We start from the raw sequence: 27,882 nt of genomic DNA on the forward strand, positions 1-27,882 counted from the left end.
AAAGAATCTAGAGATTTTCACTTTATTTTAAAATTATGTTCACGGTGTCATATTTCTGTTTTCCTTTTCTTCAGAGATGGGGTCTTGCTATGTTGCCCCAATTGGTCTCAAACTCCTGGGTTCAAGTGATTTTCTGGACTCAAACTCCTGAGTAGCTGAGATTACAGATGCAAGCCATCATCCCTGGCTCCATGTTTTCTATTTTCTAACTAAAATTACATATGCGAAGCAAGGGAGAGAAATACATAGAACTTCCAAGCTATAGCAGGTCAGCCTCTTTCTAAAACTGAAATAATATCCCTGGGATTTAGAGATGAGCAAGAGAAGGGCTTTTCTTAAGGGCTCAGGAGGCAATATGGCTTTGTCCTTAAAGACCTTAATGATCATGCCTATCTTCTCCCCTGCCTAGCTGCCTAGAAATGTGAAGGGCTTAGAATCAGCCAGGACTGAGAAGGGTGCAGCTAGCTTCAATATGACCCCATTAGCAGTACCTTTGGGGGTGTCTGCTCCGAGTGGGAGAAGTATTACCAGACTTTTGAATAGAAGCAGCTTTGTTTCTGGCTGAAGATGACATCCTTGTTTTAGAAAGCCCTCCTTCCCATGATCCAACATCTCTCTCCTTGACCCATCCCCATTCCTAGCTACCTTCACTGACCAAAGGTCCAAAGGTCATTCTTTGGACAGCATCTGAAATAAAAGATGTACAGCCCTTTCCTCCTCTGTCCCTCCCACCTGGTGAAAGAGGTAGACCTTCTCATTAACCCGCCCTCAGGGTAAAGTGCCTTGTCCTGATTACTTCAGTAAAGAGGGGCACTGGAAGGAGGGTACCAGAATTAGAGGGGCTGTGAGACAAAGACAAAGGGATTCAGAGCCCTCTCCCTCCCTCTCCTGCCCTGGGAGCTGCCTGACAGTGGTTCCCTGTTCCCATTCCCCATTTTAAAAAGTTGGAAATTTGAGACAAAGCCTTATTGTAAAATGTTGCAGTTTCTCAGGTATTCCTGGGTTGAAATCTCATCCCTAAAATCAGAAACTTTCTCACAAGTCTGATAAATGCTTGCAGGCTTATGGGTAATTTATAAAGAAAAGAGTTTTAATTGGCTTGCAGTTCTGCAGGCTGTACAGGAAGAATGATGCTGGCATTTGTGGCTTCTGGGAGGCTTCAGGAAACTTAATCATGTTGGAAGGAAGCGGGAAGCAGGCATGTCACATGACAGGAGCAGGAGGAAGAGAGGGAGCAGGTGCCACACACTTTTTAACAACCAGATCTCATACGAACTCACTCACTATCACAAGGACAGTGATGGTGCTAAACGATTTATGAGAAATTCATCCCCATGATCCTATCACCTCCCACCAGGCCCCAACTCCAATACTAGGATTACAACTCAACATGAGATGGACAAAGATCTAAACTGTATCACCCATGCTAACTGCTGAAGCCTCTGAAGCCCTTTGGAGGGTGCTGGAAGCCACCTGTCTGGTCCGCACACACACCTGTTTCCACCTGAGCTGACAAGGCTGATGTGCGGCTGGCTGCTTCTCACCAGCCTGGCATGGGGCTCGGTTGTGTCTTTGCTGGGTGGTGCCTGGAGCATTCCGGGCATGGAACATGCATTTTCTTGTGGGCCGTCAAGGTACAGAGGTCACTCTTCTTGGGTCTCCAGGTGAACCTTGAGACTGCGTTACCACTAGGAGGGAAGAGCTCTCGCCCTCAATTCCTGGGGGAGACTCAAGGGCAGCATGTGGGCTTGGGGAGGAAGAAACTCATGAAAGCCTTTTAGGAACACTAAGCATTTCTCTCTAGCAGGAGCCAGTGTCTGTCAGGGGAAGAGACAAGCTGACAGCAGGAGAGAAGACACCTGGGCCCCAGAGGCAGCGGGGGACCCCATGCTGACAGACACATCTCCACGAAAAACAGAGGCAAGCTGACAGTGCCTGGAGCTCACGGTTTGCTTCAGAAAAGGCACCTGAGCTTCAAAAATGAAAAGAAGAAACGAGTGCCTGCAGCTGGGCTGCTGGGAATTCTTCTGGGAGCTGTGGTGCTGCTGGGGAGGGGCAGAAGCCGGGGCTCCTGCCAGACTCAGGAGGGCAGCTGGTAGTTGGTTCATGTGGGAGCCTGAGCTTTGTCTGCAGGAACAAACACCGTGGCTGCTCTTGCTAAGGGACTTAAACAGCATCTCAATGCTGGGCTGATAGTTTTTGGGTAGAACTGGGTTCTCTCCATTCTACAAGGCCACTTTGGCTTCCAAGAAGGCAGCTCTAAAAAGAAGCCCTCTCTACTGTTACCTTACAGAACCCCTGCTGGTGTGTGGACTCCTCCCCCTGCTTGTGTGAGAGTCCCACCCAAGGTGCAGCCCAGCAGGGAGACAGAGCAGTGTGGTTCAGTCCTGGCTGGAAGGTGTGTGCACAGCCACCCTTGTTGACAGCCAAATGGCAATGAGCAGGGACAGCCTTGCTCAATGCTTCCCGTGGTGGAAGGAATGTCCCACCACACCACACTTTCTTTCTAGAAGCAAAGTTGTCCGTTCCACTGCCTTGTCTAAAATCTCGCTTTAGCTGCTGATTGGCTCTGAGAGGCCGTCTATGATCCTGAACTCATGCCATCCCTGCCCTGAGCCCTGTCCCTATCCCTCCAAGGCAGACCTCTTCACTCTCTCCCTGGGATCGCACTCCATTGTCACACTGCCCTCTGCTCCCTCACTTTTCTAAGCCTTCATCCCCAGGGCTACCGCAGACTTCCTGCATCCATCAGGGAAGTCTCTGCCATTGAACTCCTGGCTCAACCAGAGGTCTGTGCAGACTGGACGATCGCATGCGTCTGTCTTGGGTCAGGGGACAGGCTCATCATCACAGCCATTGTATTCTGCACCCCCTGTCAGTATGAGAAGTCATTTGCATCTGTTTCCCCAAAGTTACCACAGCACTTAGGACCCAGTGGGATCCAATCCCTATTTACTACAAGAGTAAAGATCAAGTGATATGGGAAAACACTTCTGAGTTGGAGCTCATGAGAAAGGAGAAGGGGAGATTCCTATGAAACAATTGTTATTCGAGTGAACCTGGGACACAGGCTCTGTGTGCTCACTACTGTGGGTTCTCCATGCTGGCCGCCTTTAAAACCATCTGGGAGGCTTGAGGAAGTGCCCGTGTGGGGAGGGGAAGGGCAAGCATGGTGGGGCCACCATGCATGGTGTGTCTGAGCAGCTTTGGTTGCTGACGCTAGCCTGGCATCTGTGGAATATGATTTTTTACATTTGAGTGGCCATGAAATGGACTTTAGTGCCCTTGCCAGTCATGGAAAGTTCTATTCCAGGTAGGCCACTGCAGAGCGCCTGTCAAGAGTTGTTCCCATTGGATTTCATTTCTTTTAAATTTCGAAAATGCCAGATTAAGAGGCCAAGGTGGGTGGATCACAAGGTCGGGAGATCGAGACTAACCTGGCCAACATGGTGACACCCTCTCTCTACTAAAAATACAAAATTAGCCGGGCATGGTGGTGTACACCTGTAGTCCCACCTATCCAGGAGGCTGAGGCAGGAGAATAGCTGGAACCTGGCAGGTGGAGGTTGCAGTGAGCCGAGATCACACCACTGCACTCCAGCCAGGGCAACAGAGTGAGACTCCATATAAAAAAAAAAAAAAAAGCCAATAATGTGTTACTGTTCTGTGATTGCTCTAGAAAGGCTGCAGATGGTGGATGGAGTTGCAGATCAGGCTCCACAGATGTCATGTATCCTGGGCAATAAGAGATCTTGCCTCTCAGCCTCAGTATTTCCATCTGCAGGTAATAGAAAAGCATTGGATACAGGGGGATTGGAAGAACTGAATTGTTATAATACTTGTGAAACTGTACTTCTTAAAAAGGGAGGCATAGCCAGGGAAAGACATTTCCTTTTCCATTAGTTTAGGTTTAATTTACAGTTGTTTATCATGATGACCATTTATTTGATTTCTTTGTTGAAGCTTTGAATACAGACAAAAGTTTTAAATATACTGTTTTAATAAGAAAATATGATTCAATGTTTTAAAATTAAAAAGGCTAAAAAGAACTCACAGAGTAAAAATGAAAATATTTCCCTCCTTCTGTTAAGGCTTTCAACCCTTTAATAAGTATACTTTCCTCAAGTTTTCAGGGGGCAAAACAGCTAAGAAAGGGAGAGATGGCTCTGTCTGTTGAGAAATGTGATGTTGAGTTTCTCCTGGGTAAGGGTGGAAGAACAGTGAGAGAAAGAGATTTTTGTCTTTTGTGTATAATCTCAGTAGAAATCATGACATCGCTTTAATGATATTCTTGCACATGTGAAACTAATAAGAGTTTGTGACTCCAGAGGGAAAAAACAGTTTTGCCCTGAAATACGGCCAAGTTAGACTAGAAAAACGATTGTTAAGAAAACTGTCCTTAGCTGAATTTTTCTCTTCTCGTTCTCTCTCACTCCCTCTCGCTCTCCTTCTCTCTCTTTTTCCAGCTCTCCTCTATTTTCTCACCCTCAAGTCTAAAAATTATAAATGTATCTCAAGAAGCTAATACACTACCTCAGTTTTGCTGACTCTCTTAAAATCTCTTGGCCCGGCACAGTGGCTCACTCCTGTAATCCCAGCATTTTGGGAGGCCAAGGTGGGTGGATCATGAGGTCAGGAGATTTAGACCATCCTGGCCAACACGGCGAAACTCTGTCTCTACTAAAAATACAAAAATTGGCTGGGCATGGTGGCACACGCCTATAGTCCCAGCTACTTGGGACGCTGAGGCAGGAGAATCACTTGAAGCCAGGAGGTGGAGGTTGCAGTGAGCCAACATCATGCCACTGCATTCCAGCCTAGTGACACAGCAAGACTCCATCTAAAAAAATCTCTTGTAAAGCACACATCTTGGACACTTGCAGCCAGTGAATGTTAATTGAAGAGTGGACCTTGGTAGTGTCTGGGAGAAAGCTGAAAAGACCAGAAGTGGGAAGAGTTCAAGGCCCAATGTCCAAAATGCAGGGCCAGAGTCTCCTAACCCTGGTCACAAATCCGGGTTACCTGGTACAACCTAACCTTGTGAACTTGGCTTCCAGTTCCCTACCTACAAAATGGGAAAACAGTATGTTTCCATCCTTCCTGGGCTCTTGTGAGAACCAACAGGCTTAGTGACTGGGACAATATTGCTGAAAGCTAGTAGCATATGAGTTCCACCATGCGAAGGTGTTTGCTTGGTGTCCGATATTAATTTCTCCTTTATAACTCACTCAGTTCCTGTGGCTGAGTGGCTCAGGTGGGCACAGGTTCTGGCAGCTGAGAATGACCTGTTCGGCTTCTTTGAATGTTTTCATGTCCAATCCGATTGCTTCTGTGGTTAATGGATCAGGGATTACAGACTGTTCTTTCATTGGGAAATGTTAGAATGTAAATAGGCACAGCCTTTTTGAAGTGCAATTTGGTGAAATGTGACAAGAGCTTTCAAAAAGTGCCTAACCCTCTACCCAGCAATTATGTGTGTAACGCTTTATACTAAAAAGGCATTCTGATATAGTGTGTACAAAGACACATTGTGTGGGAGATGCTTATACAGCACTGCTTACAACAACAAAAAAGAGAAAACAGCCCCAATGCCCAAATAAAGGATGCTACGAATACACAGTAAGTATGTTTTAGAGTCACCTACAATGCAGCCACCACAATCATAGTCTATGTTTAGTTGACCATATTGAGTACCTACTCTGTGCGGGACATCAGCTAGGGAAACAACAGTGAACAAAACGAACAAAAGAACTCTACCCCTAGAAGCTTGCCTTCTATTGCAGGAGACAGAAAACAAACAAAGCCAATACGTTATTTGTGTGGTGTGTTAGAAGGTACTGTGTACTATGGAGGAAGTTTAATCAGGAAGGAGGATGGGGAAGCAGGGGTGGAGGATGGGTGCCAGCACAGACTTATAGGAGGTGGGAATGGAGGCACTTGCTGAGAAGGGTCAACTCTGGATGGAGTTGATGATAGAAAGGCAAATCTGGAGAAAGAACATCCCAGGCAGCAGAAAGAGGCCTGGACTTATAGAGCAAGTATCCATCATGTTAGAGGAAGAGCATGAGGCCATCAGCAAGGTGGGTGACGAGCAGGGAGTGAGGCCCACAGTAAGAGACAAAGAAATCCACAAGCCACTCCTCATTCCTGACTTGGAGAGAAGTTGATGATGAATTACCAAATAACAAAATCAGCCATCAATAAATGATGATCAGCTTTAGTTATAAAATGTAAGTAAACCCTCCTATTTACTGTATGTGTTATTTTCTCTCCCACCCCCGCCTCCCCCTTTCTTCTCTCCTTCCTGCCTTCCTTTGTTAAAAAATTTAGCTTATCTGAATTTTCACATTTTTTCTACATTAAACATACTTGTGCAACAAACAAATGAGAAAGACTCAGATAAAATAAATGGACAGTATTTTATCATCTTTGGTCAAGCTGTTTGAGCGCAGAATTCACTGATGTTAAAATCTGTTTACTTTTCTGAATTGGCAATAAACACTGTTTGCTTTGTAGAAATGTTAAAACAATGGAAGAGCTCAAGTTGGGAAGTTACTTTAAAGGTGAGTGTTGGCCAGGTGCAGTGGCTCACACCTATAATCCCAGCACTTTGGGAGGCTGAGGAGGATGGATCACAAGGTCAGGAGTTTGAGACCAGCCTGGTCGATATGGCAAAACCTTGTCTCCCTGAGGCAGGAGAATAGCTTGAATCTGGGAGGCGGAGGTTGCAGTGAGCCAAGTCACGACACTGCACTCCAGCCTGGGTGACAGAAGAAGACTCTGTCTCAATAAATAAATAAATAAATAAATAAATAAATAAATAAATAAAGGTGAGTGTTGTCTTAGAGAAAGAGTAGGTTGGTTTTCAAAAGTTAGGCCACACCCAAAATACACTTTCTCTGCATTTCTATTGGTGAAATTTCCCCAGGGTGGATCTGAAAAGTGCCATGTATATAGCGACCACATGGAAACCACATGGAAATAGAGGGATAAAGGTGGAAAGCTCCTCCCACCCCCACGCATGTAACTACAGACATGTTCAAACTCATCTGTAATCCGAAGAGCATTGACCTTGACTTCACTGTAAAACTTTGATGACTGAGAACGCTTCAGGACTGGAGTGTTCCAGTTTAATTCAAATTATTTGGATAATTGACTCAACCAGGAATAAACAGAATTTCAATTTAAGGTTTCAAATTCAGTTGTTAAAAATCTTTCTAAAAAGTGAGCTCCCTTCTCTATATTGGTGAGTGTGCCATGCTGTACACAGTTTAGTCTTTGATGATGTGGGTGCCCTGGGATGTAACTGGGTCATTATTCTATTCTTAAACTTAGTTATTTCTCCTTTAAAGTCCTACAAGAGTGGAGTAAGGAGCATATCTGCCTTCTGAAGTAACCCATGTGCTTGGCATTAAAAATTATAAAACAATTAAATTGTTTATTACAGTTTTCATATCCTCTTAGAAGCAAGGGACAGGAAAACCAGCTTACTAATTTATTTATTTTTCTGAATTATCCCAATTTTGTAGCCAGAAAACCTGATATAGAGAGAAGTGAAATAACTAATCTAATAGAGCTCAGTGTCTGTCAAAGCTCATCCTATAGAACCACATGACTCCAAGTTAACTCCAATTTCTTAGGCTCCTAGAAAGGAAATGTGGTTATGTCAAAGGGCATGAGGACTTAGGTTTTGGAGCTCTTTAAAACAACACAGAAGACAATGCCAATACAGAAAGACCAGAAATCAGTGACCTGAACTGTGCTCCAATTTTTATATGGCTTAGAGAAGTGAATGTTACATCCTTGGTCCCATCTGAAATACAAATTTATTCATTTTCTTCCATCATTAAATATCACATCTGAGTGACATCTAGAATGGATGTTTTTGCCAGTACAAGTTACTAAGAAAAGAAGAAAGCTCTTTCCCATGTGACATCTCCCCTCTGACCTACATAACAGTATTTGGGTGTTGTATTTCTTGTACAGTGGATCCTCACTGCATTCATAGAAATGGCTACAATGTGCCTCATTGAATAATAAGGGTCTGCATTATTTTTCCAAAGGCAACTATTTTTAATAGTTTTAATAGTTTCCAGTAGTTCTCAGTATACTTTAAGGATTATAGAAATATTATTCAAATACTATATACTGAATGGCCCTTCCATGAAACTCCTTGAAGAGACACACAGGGGATGCAATAATGTGTAGTCTGACCCTTGCTGGCAAAGGAGTTTGCATCTGGCAGAGAGTAAAAGTGTGCAGGAAGGCACTAGCCCAGAGCGTGGCTGCAGAAGAAACCCCAAGACAGTGCCCGTGGTAAGAAGATAAAACCTCAAGCCTGAGAACCTTTCTGGTGGCATTTTCAAATATACTTTTAATTGACATCTCAAATTCAATGACCTGGACACCTGCCTCAAGAAGCTACCTGGTTTATTGTTTTGATTTATCTGATATGACAGCATATAAATTACGCTTCCTTCCTTTTAAAACAATTCCAGGGTGTCAGAACCTCTGTAATCAGCAAGTCCCTCTTGCACATATTAAGCCCATTGTTTTCCCCTCTCTTTATTAGAAACAACTGTCCCTTCCTCGCCACCCTGGCTGAGATTCCTTCTCAGGTGCTAAGAGTTTCAAGGTCCTACTCAGTGCTTTTTCTTTCTTTGCCAACTCAGTGAGATCTCTTTTTCCCCTTCTCATGATATGGTTTGGCTGTGTCCCCACCCAAATCTCACCTTGAATTGTAATAATCTCCATGTGTCAAGGGTGGGGCCAGGTGGAGATAACTGAATCATGGGGACAGTTTACCTCATCCTCTTCTCATGGTAGTGAATAAGTCTCATGAGGTCTGATGGTTTTATAAAGAGGAACTTCAATTTAAGATTTCAAATTCAGCAGGGTGTGGGGGCAGGCACCTGTAGTCCCAGCTACTTGGGAGCCCGAGGCAGGAGAATTGCTTGAACCTGCTGAGAATCAGCTGAGGTCAGTGGTTCTCAACCTGTGTCCCTTAACTGGCAGCAGCAAGCAGCATCACCAGGGAGCTGGCTACAAATGCAGATTCTTAAGCCCACCCCAGATCTACTGGATCAGGAACTCGGAGGACGGGGCCAATCATCTGCCAATCCCCTCCAGGGATTCTGATATATTCTAAAGGGTGAAGTGCTCTTGCCTGCCGCCATGTAAGACATGGCTTTGCTTTTCCTTCTTCTTCCACCGTGATTGTGAGGCCTCCCCAGCTGTGTGGAACCATGAATCCACTAAACCTCTTTCCTTTATAAATCACCCAGTCTCAGGTATGTCTTTATTAGCAGCATGAGAATGGACTAGCACATCATGGAAGTGACCATTCTGTGGAATCTTGGGGTGCTTTAAGGGCACAGAGTGATTGGATCTGTTTTGTGATTGGAAAATGAAGCATAAATGACTCAGATTACCAATGTCTGAAATGGCATGGGAAGAGGCCAAGACAGACACACAAGGCTTCTCACTCATTTGTTTATCACTCTCCATGTATAAGTCTTGCCTTATTTTAGCAATACCAACAGTTCATCTGGAAATTTAAAAAATGAAGAAGCAACTTGAGTCCAGATTCCTTACCTGAAGAAAAAGATGAACTACAACAATACTTGTATATTGCAAGGACTCAAGTAGTCAAATGAGGATTGTGATTTTTCACCAGGACACCAGGGTCTGTCTTTAGTGCTAACAGCCTCCTGACATCTATTTATAATAAAAGGACCATTTACTTTAGATTGGTTGAGAGTAACCAAAAAAATATCCAGTATTGTTGAATAATTGTTCATTTTAAGAAAACCTTATTAATACAGTGAAAATATCGGGGGTTTGTTTGGAAATTGACTGATGAGTTTTAATTAAATTATCCTATCCCACACCAGTTTTTTGTGTTGCTTTAACCACAATGCCATTTTTTCGATCAGTTTCTCCAAAGTCCAGGTTTCACACTCTTTGTGGGTAGGCTATTGTGAATGACTCTGGTATTCACATAACCAAGGATTTTCAGGTGAAATATGTCTTCTGATGCTGGATCCCATGTTCTAGCTATTATCCCAGTGGCCAACATAACCTTTTTGTACTTCCTGTGAGAGCTGAATCTCACAGAAGACTCAGCCTTGCTAACTTAAACTTGTCAGGAATAGAGAAGACTATCTTAGTGGTGCAAGCTAAATAAATAGTATCCCTGAAAAATAAAGTTAATTAACAGCAAGGTATTTTTGTTCATTTTTTTGGTATCATTTTGGGGTCTTGAAAAAATTATCTTTACTTATTTGGAAGTTCTAGACTGACCCACACTTACCACTATACTGAAGTAGTGGGCTGTGCCATAAAGGTTATTTGCAGACTAAGGTGGGTTCCATGTAAAGCCCACTTTATATTTTTACCATAGACTCCTTCTTTTCATGGGGCCTCCATTCATGCTGCTTGGGAGCCAGGCTAAATTCCCAGTGACTTCTATAAAAGCATAAGGGAGTTTTACTTCACGGGCAGAGAGAAAGTTTGTAGTTTGACAGATATGACTGAATAACTAGGAGATGACCATCAAGCAACATTGTTTTTGCACATGAGAAAAAAAAAGTTTTGTCTACTCTCTGCTCCAGATCAGAAAATAAAATGGTCCCATTATATTCAGGATGAACAAATTTCCCATTCACAGAAAATCTCCAAAAACATGCACTTAAACTCTGCCAGCCAAAACCTTGCACGTGAAAGTGACAACACACCGCAGCTCTAACTGGCTGCTGCAGTGGCTCACCTAGCTCTCTGCCCAGCACCACTATTTATTCACTGGAACAAACTCACCATTCTGCGCCTGGACTGCGGCCACGTGCGCTCCTTCTTGCCCATGCAGTGTGGTAGGAGAGCTTTCTTTGGGCGGAATCCATCATCAGCCTGCTCTCTTGGCTCATGAGTGATTACTGCTCTCAGAACCAGTGATGACACTAAACTGGGTCCATTTTTCTATTACTCATTTACTGCTTCACACATGCTTAGGGCTTCTTGCCTTCTCATCAGTGTCCTAGCTGTGTGTCCTAATCTCAGTATTTAACTCTGTCTTGCTTATGACTGCCAGATTAAAATCCCTGTATTTCCTCCCATTTGACCCCAATCAAAGCAGTCACTTCTCTAAGATCTACAAGCTCACATGCCATGCCGATGTGTGGTGCTCTGATTTCCATGGTGTGGTAGACCATACCTCTGCCTGATGAATCCTCATTGCCAATACATTTTACATGCATGTAATGGCAAAACCGCAATTACATTTGCACCAACCCATAGGTGGGTTCCTCATTGGAAAGCCCTCCTTTCTCCTCGGAAAACCTTACTAAGCACCGAAACGCTACTCTTCTTCCAAGCCCTTTTCACCACATCCCTGGATGTTTTCTGCTGATCCCAGCCCTCATTAATGTTCTCCTCCCTCACTTAAAGCCTAGCACCATTCTCTTGTGTAATGTCATGCTTCTTTGTGTGCATTACTACTTCATTGATACTCTCATTTTCTAAGTTTTTGGCCTCTGAGAACTGAAATCAGGACCTTTTTTTCCCTATGTCCCTCTTGTCTTCTTTAAATAGTAGGTACTTAGTAGAGATTTGTTGACTGACTAACCCAAAAAGCTAAGACAATTCTAGACATAGTGATGAAAGGCCAATTTCTGGCAATATGAAGGTGGTCAGATGTTTTGAATGAAAGTAAATGTTATATAATAATTATTATTCCTCACTTGCATGAAAGTCTGCTGTGATAAGCACTCTATTCAATTTTCTTAATATGGCTTTTCTCAAGAGTACACTGTTCTTATTCACTGATAGCGTCTTTTATTTAAAGGATAATAGATGAGACTATTAATTTTGAAAAGAACAAAGAAACTTCAGAATGGATTAACTGTAATTTCAAAATACTAAGCAGTTTATTTAAATAAACTGCCTAACAGAGAAGCCTTGCTTTGTACTTATAATGTTTGCAACTTAGTGTGATCATGCATATTTTTTCTTTGGACCAAAAGCTCTTTGTTTTTGCTTCCCCTACCCCCTGCCCCTCCGAGACATTGAGTCCAGGTGAAATCTGCCTTTGCAGTGGGCATTCTGGATCCCATCTCTAGTTGTGACTCTGCCTGGCTCTTGTGTGAGCATGCACTCAAAGGTCTTTATTGTGGGAAGAAGGCTGTGAGAAGGGACATTGTGTCTGGGTTCCGCCCTAAAGCAGATCTGAGAAAACCCTAAGCCAGTACCTCCACCCTTTAGAGTGTATCAGAATCCCTGGAGGGGATGGGCAGACGATTGGCCCCATCCGCAGAGTTCCTGATCCAGTAGGTCTGGGGTGGGCTTGAGAACCTGCACTTGTAGCCAGCTCCCTGGTGATGCTGCTTGCTGCTGCCGGTTCAGGGACACACACTGGGAACCACTGACCTCAGCTGACTTTCATCAGCTCTGATGCCTCCTTTTGTCCACAGAGACCCCACCTGTGGCCAGCCAAGGAGACATGTAGAGTGTTGGCTTGGGCCCAACACTCTTGAGTGCTGATTGAAAAAAAAAAGGGGGGGGGTCACCTAATTCGGCCTCTTTTCCAATGAAAGAATCCCTCTTATGACAACACATAATGTCATAGTTGCTTTATTTGCCCTCCTCTTTCTGCCCTCTCTTTATATGCTTTACTGCTATGGGCCCAGCCACCCCAAGAGGGCTAATGAAAATTTAAGAGGGTGCATATGTTCAGGGTATTCACTGGTGAGACTTCAGGAGAGAGCTGAAGAGGAAGGAATCTACTCCTTCTTTGCCATTATTGAAACTGGATTTGAGAGTAGGAATCATATTTTAGTAGCACTATATTTTGCACATTAGAGACATCTACAAATCTGAAGTGTGCAGTGCCTGACTCGTCATGGAGTCTCTGCTCTGAAAAGACTGTAAGGTGATGGAGAAGCCTCCAGAGAGAGATTTCATTCCCTGTCTTTTGACTGAAGGTAGTGTGTCGACAACACAAAGCAAGGGTAAAGCTTTTCCGTGAGCAGTGAGTCCTGTAGCCCTGCCTCTTAGTCACGTGATGCTGCTTAGACATGTGATCACTGCATTCCAGACCCGCTCTCTTAGACCACGAGGTTTGTGTATGGATTGAGATGCCATGCTTGGTTAAATACCATTCATTTCTTTTATAGAAAAATGATGGCTCCCCAAGTCATAAAGCAATGGCCCCATAGAGTGGTGAGGTCCAGTCTGATTTGTTGACTGAACTTGAAGGGCACCACTTCTCTCACAGCCATTAGAAGTGCTCTGTGTTGGCAAACACTTTGAAATACATGCGCTCCAACCCCAGCTCCTAGCTTTCTCAGCTTCTTTATGCTTCTAGTGACAAAGAATTCAGAGCTGTGCAAATGCGGAAGACAAATCATAATACCTCTGTCCAGCTCTGTCTACTGAAAATCCTTTCCTATATTGAACCAAAAGATGTCACTTTGTAGATTCTACTGCTGAGTCCCACTTTTATCCCATAGAGCCCAGCAGAACAATTCTAATCCTTCCTTCATGTTCAAATATCAAGATGCCTGAAAATAACTATCATGACTCTTCCCCCACATATTCTCCAGGGAAAACACCCTTAATTCTTTCATCTACTCTTATATTACATGGTTTGCACTCACCTACTGTCCTGCCTACTCCCTTCTGCACATGACTGAGTTGGGCTGTATCCATTTTGGATTGAAATTATTTGAACATGACAGTGAAATAAATCCTCTCCTCAATAACATTCTCTTCATTAAACAAAAGTTGCACAATGAGACATTATTTACTTTGGAATGGCAAGATATTTGAAGAAGTCAAGAGTTTTCTAATCCAGTATTACTGCCCCATGGAAGGATTAACATGCATTACTGGTATTTACTGTTTCAATTTGATAATGTTTTTCCCTGCATGAGTGTAGGTGGCTGTGGTATCTGAGTTAGGGGAATGGAAATGATGTAAGAGAACTAAAAGCATTATGGAACGCCTCCCTATTTCTTCTGGTTCTTCCTCTCATAGTCTTCTCAGATATTTCTCCCTGACATTTCTCTTTTCTGAGTTGTAAGTTTGAATTAAAGCTGTTCTTTTGCTTCTAGTGAAAAGGTATGGAACTCAGTTTCCAAGTTTTCTCCTTGAGGGAAGCAGAGCTTCTCAAACACTACTTATAAATTACATGGTTTATTTTCAGGAGAGCACTGACTATTAGTAGATTAACTCAACCTAAGCTTACAGCATGTGTCTAACCTATAGACATTTATGTGATTTAAAACAAAATGCAAATTGCTAGTCAACAGCAGGTGCCAGATATTAGAAGACAGCATCTAATTCTTCAGCATTCTTAGACACAATGTGGGTGTAATTGTCAGGATTAGAACGTTGCTTTTGAGCATGGGTTGTGAAGTTGGCTTTTCTCCTTTGTGTCTACTTTAACGGATCAGCTAACAGAAATCAAACAATATGTATTTGCATTTCTTTTGTTAAGAATCATCTACACCCACTCCAAAAGTCAAAATATCCCAAATAATGTATTTTACAAAATACACTACTAAAGAATGATTCAAGGGCACCATGAAATACTATCTCTACCAGGAATCTTTTCACCATTGGGACAAATCATTTCCTCTGCCTTACTCTATTCCTGATTTAAATTAGCTGTATTTCTTTGATGCCAGACATTTTTATTGGGCATGCATACCAAAGACTCCAGCATGTTCAGCCGACCAGTTTCCCCTCCTCCTGGTCATAGAGCTGAACTACAATTTGCAGCTACTCTTGCAGTTAGGTATGACCATAGAATATGGATAAGAGTGATATACATTACTTCCAGGTCTGGATCATTAAAATCTTCTACATAATCATCTACTCTCACTCTTTCCTTGTCTGCAAGTTGGATATCAACACTCAGGAGATCTTAGAAGCCATGTGCTAAAGATGACAAAGTGTCCATCAGCCTGGGTCCTTGTACAGCATCAATGAATTAGATTTATGCAAATAAGAGAGATCTTCTACTTTGCTAAATTGGTGAGATTTAGAATTCTGTTTCAAGAGCTATCTAATTAATAAAGTATACACAGGCTCATCAAGAACTGAAGTTAATGCCACATTGAAATAAATGAATAACAACATCTGCTATTTATGAAGTGCCTGCTTTGTGCTGGACATTGTACTAATAACTTTTATTTTTATTTTTTGGAGACAGAGTCTCACTCTATCATGCAGGCTGGAGTGCAGTGGCGCAATCTCAGCTCACTGCAACATCTGCCTCCTGGGTTCAAGTGATTCTTGTGCCTCAGCCTCCCAAGTAGCTGAGACTACAGGTATGCACCACTACATCTGGCTAATATTTGTATTTTTAGTAGAGATAGGGTTTTGCCATGTTGGTCAGGTTGGTCTCAAGTGATCTCCTGGCCTCAGTGATCCACCCACTTCAGCCTCCCAAAGTGCTGGGATCATAGGCATGAGTCACCGCCCCCAGCCTATGTTAAGAACTTTATTTACATTATCACATGAATCCTCATAACATCTCTGGGGTATATCTTGTTATTATTACTATTGTCATTATTTTATAGATAGGAAAACCAAGGCAAAAAGTTGATTAAGGTCACAAAATTAGCATAGTGGATTATATAATTGCCTCCAATTATTCCCTTCCCTCCCTGAAAGATTAGATGTCTCCACCTGTTGCTACATGGCTTGCAGTGCCTCACTGTGGGAGAAATACACATCTCCTTCCCATTGACCATTGGCACTGGTGCGACATGTGAATTGTGAGTGGATAACTTGTGACATATCTGAGCACGAATTTTAAGGGCCATTGCTTAACTTTGTATTCTCCTTTTCCTCTGATACTGGCATGAAGTGTTTCAGACCAGACTGATTCTTGAGCTTGAATTTCAGAATGAAGAAGGCACAGGAGGCAGAGCCACAACTGACCAGCAGAGGTATAGAGCTCCAGGGAATAATACGTCTTTGTATTGTAAGCCACCGAGATGCTGCAGTTGCTGTTACTGCACCAAACTTAGCAAAAACTGACAGATACACCTAGACCTTGATGCAGATTCAGTTAGTGAGAAACACCGGAGCCTGTGCTCTTAACCACGGAGCAACACCACCTACGAAGCACGTTGTCAAACTTGCACAAGTTCCTGCTAGATGATACAAGAGAAATTTAAAGCATCATTAAAAAATCAATTCTCATCCTGGATAGGAAAAAAGATGTCTGTAAGTTTAAAGAGGAAACTGCCACAGGATTTAAACTTAATTTATAGACACGTCTCTCACATTGCATATAATATGTTCAGATTTAGTCCCGCAGAACAGTTGTTGGCAAGGACATGGATCTTGTTACCCACAGATGCACTTTCTGGTTCCTTTTATAAGGATTTCATATTGGAAACTGCATCTCTGTGACTGCGAATAAGACCGGTGATGCATGTTAGCCAAATTCTATTCATGAAAAGAATCACCAGTACTGTATGATTCCTAGTCCTAAGCACAGCTATACAGAAAAAAATGAGAAACATGAGACTGAAGGAGATTATGGGTTTCATCTGACATGGATACATTTATATAGTCATAAATTAAATAGTCACTTGGTTAAAATTTAGGGTTAACTTTACATATTGTAACTAGGAAAGTTGATTGATGGCCTTAATGCATTCCAGATAAAACACAGATCTGAATGACTATTTGAACATTGCACACTGCACAAAATCATTCTCTGAGGTTTTGTTTAAACCATGATTCAATTTAGCAACAAATGAATAAATGAATATTTACAATTGATTAGGAGGTATGGTTAGATCAAAGCTACAGTTTAGTGAGGATAGAGACTATTCTTTTAATGATGAGACTGCTCCTTATTTGACAAAAATAATTTTGCTATTATTTAATGTTATTAAAATAATAGCAAGTATATGTGTATTCTAGTACTTTGCCAGAGGAAATTCAGAATACCATTAGAGCACTAACTGCTACTGTGATTATCTCTTCTTTTTATTGGATCCTAATTATTTCTAGAAATAATTTTTTAAACTGCATCTTAAAATGTATTTTTATCATAAACAGCTATATTTTATTTTTCTATCTCCCCAAACACTTTCACTACAATTAAAAAGAAAACTCTAATTCAGCAAAAGTGTTTTGATGATTTTTCAACTTAACTGCCAATTCACCCCTTACTGGTATTACCAGATTTAATAATTTTGTAAAACTCCAGAGTGAATCAATTCTCTTTTGGTACTTACATGGAAATTATTGAAGATAAAGTAAAGAAACAATAAATGCCATCTCAAGAAGCTATATATCCAAATTCACTGAATTTAAACATCATAATTCTACCAAACTTAAAGCTTTAAGGCAACAAACTTAGAAAAACCAACCTTACTTTGAAAAGTATTATCACTTTAAAGCTGGTAGCAATAAGTAACTGCCTTTTCCCTTCACTTTCTTCCTTCCTCCTACTCTATCTATCTCTGGTCCATTTCCATATTACTTATGTATCATTTGATAAAGGAAGAATTGGTGAAAAAGAGAAGAGCTTCACTTTATCTGCCTGCCTTTACATAAAGAGGATTTGTTTTGTTCTCATGAAGGTTTACATGGTCAACATTAAACCCTTGTGGACAGAAACATTTTCTACCAGTGAAAATTAGTGAATGAGATTAAGATTCCATAAGAGTATTTTATTTTTAATCTCCAATGAATTTTTTCTATTGCTTCTTAAATAACTCTTCTAATTTTTCCCCTATAAAGTAAAGGTAGACTGAGAAAGATAGGGATGAATATGAGACTGAACTAAAAGCCTTTTTATATTCTTAAAGGAAACAGTCCATGTAAGTTCTGTGTATTAAATAAAGACCTGGGCCACACAAAGGAAAACACTATATACTAATGTTTAGGCAATACTGAGATGAGGTAACTGTCGTTTAGGCAATACCTAAACGAGGTATCAAAATGATTTTTTTTTTAAACAGTAAAATGGAACCAAGTGAATGGGGATGAATTTTCACAAGTTGTTCTCCTTAGAAAATCTTATTTGAAATGAGTAAACCAATTACTTTGGAGTATCCTATTGACTGCAAAGGGCATAGTGACACTTTGTTCATCAATTAGCCACCTAGGAAGAAAGCAAGTCATAGTTTGGTGAATACACACTGAATACGTGAGCATGGAATCTACCAGAACTAAATTACTGACTGAGCAATTTCATATACCCAATTATTGACACTACCCCTCTTTTTTAATTTATAAGAGAAATTGAACTTTAGAACTCAGAAATACATTACTTTGTTTATCTAACAGTCTATATTCTTGTATAGCTTTATCTTCATAATGAATGCCTACTTCCCTTCTGCTGATAATATGAGATGGAACAAAGCCCAGGGAACAGCTGCTTTGTTTAATACACCATGCATCACTTCTTCTGTCTACTTTAGGTAGCAACCCTTTCATAAACTAAATTATGGATAAACTCATCAATACCTATTAGGAACTGAAATGTAAGAAATAGTACAATAACTCATCCTTTGGCTTAGGTTTGAAATAGATTGCTCTGCCTTTACTAACAATCATTTGAAAAGACTGGAAGGTATAAACACACTGCTTTAACCACATCCTGAGTGCTCAGCATGCGGTATCTTTAGAAACAACAACATGTCACACTTGGAAAGCCCAGAAAAAAAAGCCAGGATCATATCTTGTATACCACTAAAAATAACAAACCAGAACCAGCTCAAGACCTCATGCACAAGTATATCCATGAAACAGGAAAGCAGCCAGGGATATTGTCAAAGCTTTATCAACATTTCCAGCCAGTTGTCAAACATTCGACTGGTCTCTGCAATTCAAACCGTACCTTGTAACACCGGATGGCACTCTTACAGGCGTTCTATTGCAAAGGTGACTGCCACCTTCCTGTACTAATTTTCCTCTTCATATCAGTGATGGTGGTGGTGGGGCCCTACTACCAAGGATGAGAGCGGGGCAAAGACCAGCTTCTGGTAAAGTAAGAGCAGAAGAGCTGGATGGGCTTACCTGTTTTCCCTGTATGAATGTTGAAATGGACTTTGAATGGAAATAAATCCTTCCCTCCTGCAGTTTCTTCCTTGTTTGTATTAAGAGAAGTGACTCCTCTTGGTTTCCTATGCTTGCAACCTAGGAAATGTAGCCACCTTGCTCACACGCAGGCTTGAAGATGTGATCACTGGCTCTCATCTTGCTAACACACTCTCTCTCCTTTCCAGGAGCTCACCAGTGTTGCTTTGAATCCTGCCAGGTCTAGACTGACAGGAAACTATTTCTCCACCCCCTTGAGTCCTAGGACCCTAGGAAAGAACTTGGTTGGTTGGTTTCTCACTGACTAGGGTGATGCCACAGCTCCTTTCTGCCATCAATGCCCAATAAAAAGTTAAAGAGAGAAGCGTGAGAGGGCAAGGGAGGCATGATTTTGTAAGCCAAAGGGATTTAGCTGAAACTAGCAACCCTCCTCAGGGGCTGATGGGCGTGTGTGCGGGTGTGTGTCTGTGCGCGCACGCGTCCTTTTTCTTCCCCCTAAGGACGGAATCCTGTCTCCACTCTCAGTTCAGCTCAGGTCTTTCCCTGTCCCAGTGTTCTTGATTCTGAATAGTTCCTCTGATGCACCGCCATGCATAAAATGGATGATTTGCAAGCTTCTTTGCTTCACCTAATTCCGTGGATAATTTGATATCCAGATTCTGCCCAAGCCAAGGAATCTTTTCTTTATAGAAAGTAATTGACCTCCAGTGACCAAAGGAGTCGGTGCCGCTCGCTGGGGCTGCAGAACTGGGAGGAGGCTGCACCCTCGGTGCCTGGGCTCTGGCCTTGGTGCTGAATTCGGAACCCGCTCGGGAATCACCACCTCGGCGCCACCCCCACCCCCCACCTCGGCAACTTTCGGGAGGTTTGAGGGGCACCCGGTCAGCTCTGGGCGCCCTCTTGAGCGTCGCCGTCAGGGAGTTGGGCACAGTCGATGCCCTGGGACCTGCCACAGGGCACGCGGCTGGCTTATTCCTTTGCCTGGAGCCGGGAAAGTTTTGTCCAATTTTTTTCCCCCTGTAACTGGAGCTGCCGTCTCCCCTCCCACCTGGGTCGCCATGGAGACTCGAGCTCTTTTTCTTTCTCCAGGCAAAATGGGCGAAGCTCAGTTAGCTCAGCTCTGACTGTAGCAAGCCCTTTTCTCTCCCTAAGCAATTCCTGGGCATCACCCTTCTTCGTTTTTTTCAGCAAAAGAAAGGCAGGCAGGGAACGGGGCTGGCGGGGATGTGGCATTGCCCCCTGTACCGTGGGGCTCCCGGGGATCGGAATACTTTGGATAACTGCAGTTGGGAAACGCTGTAAACACATAATACGTCTCCAACTCCCAAACACTAGAGTTGTGGGGTTTTTTCCCCCCTCTTCCTTTTTTTTGGGGGTGGAGGCGGAATTCTTTGGAAAATTCTGGTATTTTGTTTCTCCACTAACATCCTATCTCTGTGGCTGTTTCTATTAAGATATGTTTTCCCCTGAGAATCTCTCCAAATTGCACCTAGTACAACAGATGTACCTGTGGATCCACCAGGCTTTTACTGGGTTTTGGGAATACTGATGTTATTTCACTTAAAAAACGAATCCAAGAGTAATGTCTTGATGAAAATGAAAGTATATCCACAGGGAAGCAAATATCCACAGCCACCCAATCCTCTAAATGGCACACACATCTCGTTTTATCTAAAGCGTTTCTCCCCGCTTCCAGTTACAAAATAATTCAGTTTACTCCTAGGGAGATCTTCCTATTCACTGTTTTCAGTCATCATATCACAGCTTCGGTTTTACGGATAGAGAACAGTTAAGAGTTACAGTATCCTGTTTCCCATTCTCCGCATGTTTCTCCCCACCCTCACTTTTCCTCCCTCTTCTGTTGTCTCTCTCCTCTCCATGCAAAGCAGAACAGGGAGACAGCCTTCCACAAAGACAATAGGCTTTTCTGAACTGTAAATGACTACACCACATGCCGCCCCTGCCAGTTAATCAGCGCATTTCGCCTTTGCCAGCGGATGTTGAAACGATGTCTGCAATAACTGACTGGGTCTCTGCGAGCCCAGGGATGCAGACCCCTCCTCCCCCCGCCCCCCCGTGCGAGTTTCAGTCGCTAATGAAAACCACATGAAACAGATTCCCCTTCGGTTATGTAACCGGCTTCTCCCTCGCCTTTCCGCTGACTTGGGCACAATGTTTCTCACGAGTGGAGATGCCTGCGGTGACGACGGAGCTGGGGAAGGGGACGCGGGGACCCGAGGGCGCGGAACGCCTCGCCCAGGTGGACGCCGGCTCCTCGCCCGCGACCATCTCAGCGCACCGCTTACCTGGCTGCGGACGGGGTGGCTTCACTCAATCATGTTCTCCTCTCTTGAAACAGAGCAAGACTGAACAATTCGCTACACGACGGATGGCGAGGGAAGGAAATGCAAAAAAGAAAAGGAAAAAAAAAAAAAAAAAAAAAAAACTGGAATCAGATGGTCAAATTTCACATCAGCCCCGAGAGGCTGTTAGGAGACTCCATTCTGCTCGCAGCGGCTCCGGCTCCGGGTCCGGCTTCCCGGCGTCCGCGGGTCTTCACCCCTCCGCCCGCCCAGCCTCTCCAGCCAGGTGCGGCCGTCTCCGGACTGGCTCCCTTCGGCCGAGCGCGGAGAGCAGGGCTGGGCGCCGGGGCCGAAGGAGGGGCGGAGGGGCGCGCGTCTGGGCAGGGACGGGGGAGGGAGACTGGGTGGAAGGAAGCGGGGAAGGGCAAGAGAAAAAAAAATCCCCGGTTAGGAGAAAAGTGATGGACCACGCAGGGAGACGTCATTAAATCCGCAGATTCAATGAAAGCTACTCAATTTCAGCCGACTGGCTGAGCCCCTCTGGCAGCGCACGAAGCGACGCGGCTCCGGGATAAAAGCGAGCGCAGCGCCGCGCGCTGGGGAAAAGGCCGCACAGCGCCGGCGCGGGCCGGGAGGAAGGGGCGGGGGCGGGCGGGACGGAGCCACAGACCCAGAGACGCCCACCCCGCCGCCCAGGTCCGCCAGCGTCTCGTCGTGGAGGACAGGACCTGGTGGGGCGGGCTGGGCACAAACCACCTTAGCCACTCCAACACGACACTGGAACGTGGGTGCTCCATGCTGGGGGACCCCCGACCCCCCAGTCCCCACCTTCCTCCCCGTGCCACTAAGTGTAAGTTATTCCTGGAGAAACGCCTGGAAAGTAGGAAGGAGCCGAAGCTCGGAGAGCAGTTTTGTCTGCTGGTTGTAGGGGCTCGGCTATTAGGGTTTTGTGAGATCAGGAAAAAGAGGCTCTGGGCACTGCCTCCCACCAAGCTGAAATCCGGGAGAGGCAGCCCCGGCGTGGGAGCCGGAGCCCGCGCGGCCCGGAGGGGGCGCAGCGAGCAGCCGGGGCGGAGGGGAGGGGCCGCATCCCTGGACTTTGCGGGTACCTGGTGGCGCCCCAGCCTGCTGCCCCATCCAGTCCGTTCTGTCCTGTCCACCGCGACTGGGACCTGGTCCCGGCTGCTGCATCATCACCACCCCGCTACTATGGTGTCTCTGGGGTCACTGGAGACAGAGAATGGCCTTTTCCAAGAATGACCCAGGCTGCCTTCAAAGTTGGGTTTATCAGGATAAACCCTTTAAACAAACGTCTCCTCCCCTTTTTGAATCTAACTTGCTTTGTGCTGTCATTCCAGGGGCCCCTCGTGGTGCTCCGCTCTTGCAGCCCCTCTTTTTCTTACGGTCATCACAAACAACAGGTCTACATTTCCAAAGCCTTCCCATAAATTGCTTCTACCTGTGAACAGAACTCTCTTCCGTGCTTTCTTTTTCCTAGGGATGAATGGATTGACAAATTTTAAGAGCAGTGAATACCATTGGCTAGTAATTTTATAATGGCCCTTTCAATAACTGGCTATTCTTGTGCTGCTTTATAAAGTGGCTTCCCTTCCACAAGGCACTGTCTCTACCTCAAAGAAGGTGACCTTATTTTAGAGAGAAGGCTTATGAAAACATCTTTTTTTCCAAGATTATTTTATTCTACATACATACATTTTAGTTACCTAGCAATTCAGGCCCCCAAGAATGCTGTCCGCCCTCTAAAGATGACTGTAATATGGAGAGGTATTGCGTCAATTTGTGTCCAAAGTCATGTACAAGTCAACTGTACACACAACCTGTGAGCTTGTATTTGCTGTTGATTTTCCCTAAGAGGTTGTAATCTGACTTGCTGTTACTTTTAAGTCACATATCCCATATACAGAAGATATTACTATGTGTAATATGTGTAGTGTGTGTAATACATGCTCCACAATGCCTGCTGGATCTAGTGATAGTGTTAGAAATAAACAAAGAACAACTCAACCAAACAATCCCTGAGAGAACGGGAATACAAACGCAAGATGCAGGACTTTGGTGGACACAGCCTTAAAACATTAAAAGAACAACTCCTATTGACTATAATTGTGTAAAGTGCATTCTGTTTCATCTGTGAAGCTGCTATGGGTAGGCCTGCTAATTTTGATGACATATACTTTTACCAGTAGAATGATTTCACGAAGTATATTTCTTACAAGACATTAGACTAAATAAGAAAGTCAAGAGTTGGAGGTAACCTGTTTGTCTCCTGCAAATACTTTGGAAGCTCCCCTAACTTGAAACAGCTGCCAGGGTGATGTGGGCAATAGCACTGTGTGAGTGGCCTAGGAGCATGTGTTGAATGAGATGGATCCCATTAGCATGGCCTGAGATTTGATTGACACCAGAGACAAGAGCAATTGGCTTAACTGAATTCATTATTCCCTACAGTTCAGACAAGTGATCTGCCTGGGAGTAACTAAGAGCCTGCAGCCACATCTGAAAATCAGGCAAGTTGTGCTTCAGAGCTGCAAATTGTGGCTTCTCTGAGCTCCTGAGAGACCCGTCTCTCAAACTACATTGTGTTTGGTATGTCTGAAATCTCACTTATATATCTATTTTATGGTTTCAGGTGAAGGCAAGGCCTGGGTTTGGAGATCTTCCAGGGTAAATCAGTGCTCCAAAGCTCACATAGTGACTTTTATAATTGATTGATTATGTCATACAGATGAGGCTGGTTTGTCTCCCACATATAAAGATGTAACGGAGACTTATTAGCTAGTAAAATTAACAAACTGAATTATCTTGACAGGGTATCATTCGTTTTGGATGATCTTGTTTTTCTCCATCATTGATTGTGGCAATTTATAAACCATTCTATTTTCTTGGCCCATGGGTAGATCTTGCCTTGCCTTGGACAGGCTGACACCAGAACTAAGATGGGTGGGAGTTTTCAGTCGTTGGGCCAGCACTTGTGTTAGATTTGAGATCTTAGTTCTTGTGGGTCTGTTAAAGAGACCTAGTTCTTCTTCCATTTTATTCCCCTGCCTGCTTTCTCCACAAAAACCCCACCACAGATAAACAACATATTTAAAATGCAGAGATGGGAATATAAATTTTTAAAAATTGATTTTGTCAATAAAAGGACATCTTAAAGAGTGTCAAGAGAGAAGTGTTAAAATTATTCTATTTTACATTTCTACTTCCAATGTACTGAATGTGATATAGGAGTTAAGAAGCAATTAGGCAGATAGTAAAGGTATGGGAGTCCTCAGTAAGGCTTTTATTTTGAATTAAAAACAGCCCCAAATGATTTCCTAACAGAGCAACCTGCAAGCTGGGAGCTTGCACAGGTGAATGTGGGTGGGAGGTAAGGACTAGAGATGGTCAAGATGGTGGTCCCATTTTCCCTTCTCTCCTAGCCACATGTACTGTAAAGGAGCAGACAAGATGGTGCCAATCAACTGGAAAGTCCATTTGCATAAAAGATTAGGGTAAGTCAACCAGCCTTCCCTGGTTCCCAATATAGATGTCATACCTGATTGAACCAATCTGTGAGCCCTACGTAAATCAGACACTGCCTTCTCCAACCTGCCTATAAAATCTGCTGCGGTCCTCTGCCTTCTCCTTTTTCTGCGTGTCTCTCTGTCTCTCACAAGAAGCTGTTCTTCTCCTCTCTCCTTTCTTCTATTAAACTTTCTGCTCCTTAACCCACCCATATGTGTCTGTGTCCTGAATTCTTTCTCAGTACGTGACAGTGAATCCCAGGGTATATACCACAGGCAATGTAACCCCTTCAAATGGATTTCATTCATGTCTCTTGTTTAGGGCATATCTGTAAACAGTTGTTGGTATTTCTTTGATTATAAATTTGGAGATGTATTAAGAAATGCATCTTAATTCTTAAGAAATATTTCTAGGTATAAAAAGTTAAGAATTTTTGCTAAGGAGGGGGTTTCAGAGGGGCTTTAGCTCTGAGGCATTTTAGGGCTGGTCTTTAGAACTTTAGGATAATGTTGAACAATTATTGAGTTATGCCTTTTTTCTTTGATATACTTTTATTTCCTACACATTTTCCTTATTTTTGTTACAGTGGGTAGGTAGTCAGACATGAGCAGGGCAGGAGAGGGCCTTCCCCACTGGGCATGTCAGGAACCATCAGGTGATGGTCAGGCGGTTGTTAAAATGTCCCTCTAAAATAATAATTGGTCACAGCCGGCACCAGGAAAAGCAGTCTCCCAGTAGAAAGAAACACCTGAAACTGGTGATCAGCAGCTTCCTGATAAGATCTCAGGAGTTAGGTAGGTGGGCTCAAGCATGTGCACTAAGGCAACATGGTGGAGTTTGACTGCTATCTGGCCTTCTTCTAGGAACACTTGGCTGGTAAGGGAAGAACACCTCAAGTGTTCTGTAAACACTGAACATATGGTCCCTCCCAAGTGCTGGCAGGCCACGGTGCATGCAGACAGCCCACCCCAAGAGAAGAATCAGGGTAGAAGGGACACAGCACCCTGGAAGTGTGCCAATGCATAAAACCCCAAGTGGGGTTTTGTGTCCCAGAGATCAAACAGTACACTTGATCTCACAAGTTGCCCACTTGGCCCTTTTTCAAGTGTTCTTTCCTTCCTTTTGCTCCTGCTCTAAACTTTTTAATAAACTTTCACTCCTGTTCTAAAACTTGCCTCAGTCTCTCACTCTGCCTTATGCCCCTCGGTTGAATTCTTTCTTCTAAGAAGGCAATAATTGAGGATGCTGCAGACCCACACAAAATTGGCGATGCTAACTCTTTGAAATGACATTTACCATTCCTACTAATCTTAAGTCATAAATACTTATGAATGTCTTGAAGCCATATATTTTTATTTTAATTCATGGCTTGATAAATGAGTGCAGTCAGAAGACTATATGATAGATTCTTATATGATGTTTTATTAGTTCATTATTTAGCAGGTATATCCTTTTTAATTACAGCCACAGTCTTCAAAATTCATTAAAATGCAATTTAGAAAATTATAATAGCTTTGAATATAATATTTAAAAAGACCATGGGAGGTGACAATTAGAAAAATTGCATACATGAAACTTAGTTAATCTTCCTTTACCTCTTACTGGAGTTAATTCTAATTAACATGACATTTGCACCACAGAAACATTTGAGGCCAAAATAAGTGAATTGAATTGATATGTTGCTCTTTCTTATTCATTTGCTAAAATGCCTAGATTCTTTATTTTCTACTGAAATTCTATTTTTAAAAATTATACTTTAAGTTCTGGGGTACATGTGCAGATCTTGCAAAAAGCACCTGCCCTGGGTTTTATACCTTAGGGTGAGAGGATTTGCTGAGCTAAAGCATTGAAAGATATTCTATGTATAGGGGGAGCAGGAGAACCCAGGCTGTTCCAGACTAGTTTTTTTGTTTGTTTAAATTTCAGAATGTTGCATTCCTAGTACATTCTACAGTTATTATTGAGAACTACAAGTGTGTAAGGAGGGAGAACTGGTTCAAGACCACCCAGAAAGCTGTTCTACAATAACCCATAGAAAGAGTGGAGCACAGGTTCTGATATATATTAACACTTAATACATGTCAGCTATTTATTAATTCATGATGCTCATCATCTGTAAGATAAAACTAAAGACTATGTATTTTCAAGTGGTTCCAGATTCGTATCCACCCAGTTTCAAGCCTAACTGGGCTTCAATCCAATTTCAAATTCCCCTCTTTTTTAAAAAATTTTACTTTAAGTTCTGGGATATGTGTGCAGAACATGCAGGTTTGTCACATAGGTATTATACCTGTGCCATGGTGGTTTGCTGCACCTATCAACCTGTCCTCTAAGTCCAGTACGCATTAGGTATTTGTCCTAATGCTCTCCCTCCCCTTGTCCCCCACTCCCTGACAGGCCCAGGTGTGTGATGTTTCCCTCCCTGTGTCCATATGCTCTCATTGTTCAACTCCCACTTATGAGTGAGAACATTTGGTGTTTGGTTTTCTGTTCCTGTGTTTGTTTGCTCAGAATGATGTCTTCCAGCTTCATATACATCCCTGCAAAGGACATGAACTCATTCTTTTTTATGACTGCATAGTATTCCATAGTGTATATGTGCCACATTTTCTTTATGCAGTCTATCATTGATGGGCATTTGCAAAACCCCCTCTTCTAGTAGCTGTAAAATACCAAGAATGCTTTTTAATTATCTATGATTAGTTAAAAAGCCCCATCCCTGAATCAATTACTGTGGTTGAAAAGATGCTATGCTAGATATGGTCTGTTGGACCCTAACATATATTTCCAGTCACTTCTGGTGCCCTGACTTGGGAATACACCATTCTTCATAATAGAAGGAACCCAAGATTTTGGCATCAATTGCTTCTTCTTCAGTCTGGAGGTGAAGGGGCCTAGTACATAATAAATGTTCCAGAAACATTATATAATCCTCTAATTACAATACAGAAAAGTTTGGTTCTCTTTCTTTTTGTTGAAAACAGATTGT

The 27,882-nt window shown here is 43.1% G+C and overlaps 1 protein-coding gene across 1 annotated transcript in view; it reads right to left on the reverse strand.

Annotated features, from left to right (window-relative positions):
• KCNJ6 (potassium inwardly rectifying channel subfamily J member 6) overlaps positions 1-21,615 on the reverse strand; it is a 297,639-nt gene extending 276,024 nt beyond the window's left edge. Inside the window, exon 1 of the mRNA XM_012445505.2 lies at positions 21,372-21,615. The gene's annotated coding sequence lies outside the window, so the exon portion shown is untranslated. The remainder of the gene's footprint in view (positions 1-21,371) is intronic.
• Between the last annotated feature and the right edge of the window lie 6,267 nt (positions 21,616-27,882).

Source organism: Aotus nancymaae, unplaced genomic scaffold, assembly GCF_030222135.1.
Source record: "Aotus nancymaae isolate 86718 unplaced genomic scaffold, 86718_ANA_hifiasm-v0.15.2.pri h1tg000022l_1, whole genome shotgun sequence".
Classification (NCBI taxonomy): domain Eukaryota; kingdom Metazoa; phylum Chordata; class Mammalia; order Primates; family Aotidae; genus Aotus; species Aotus nancymaae.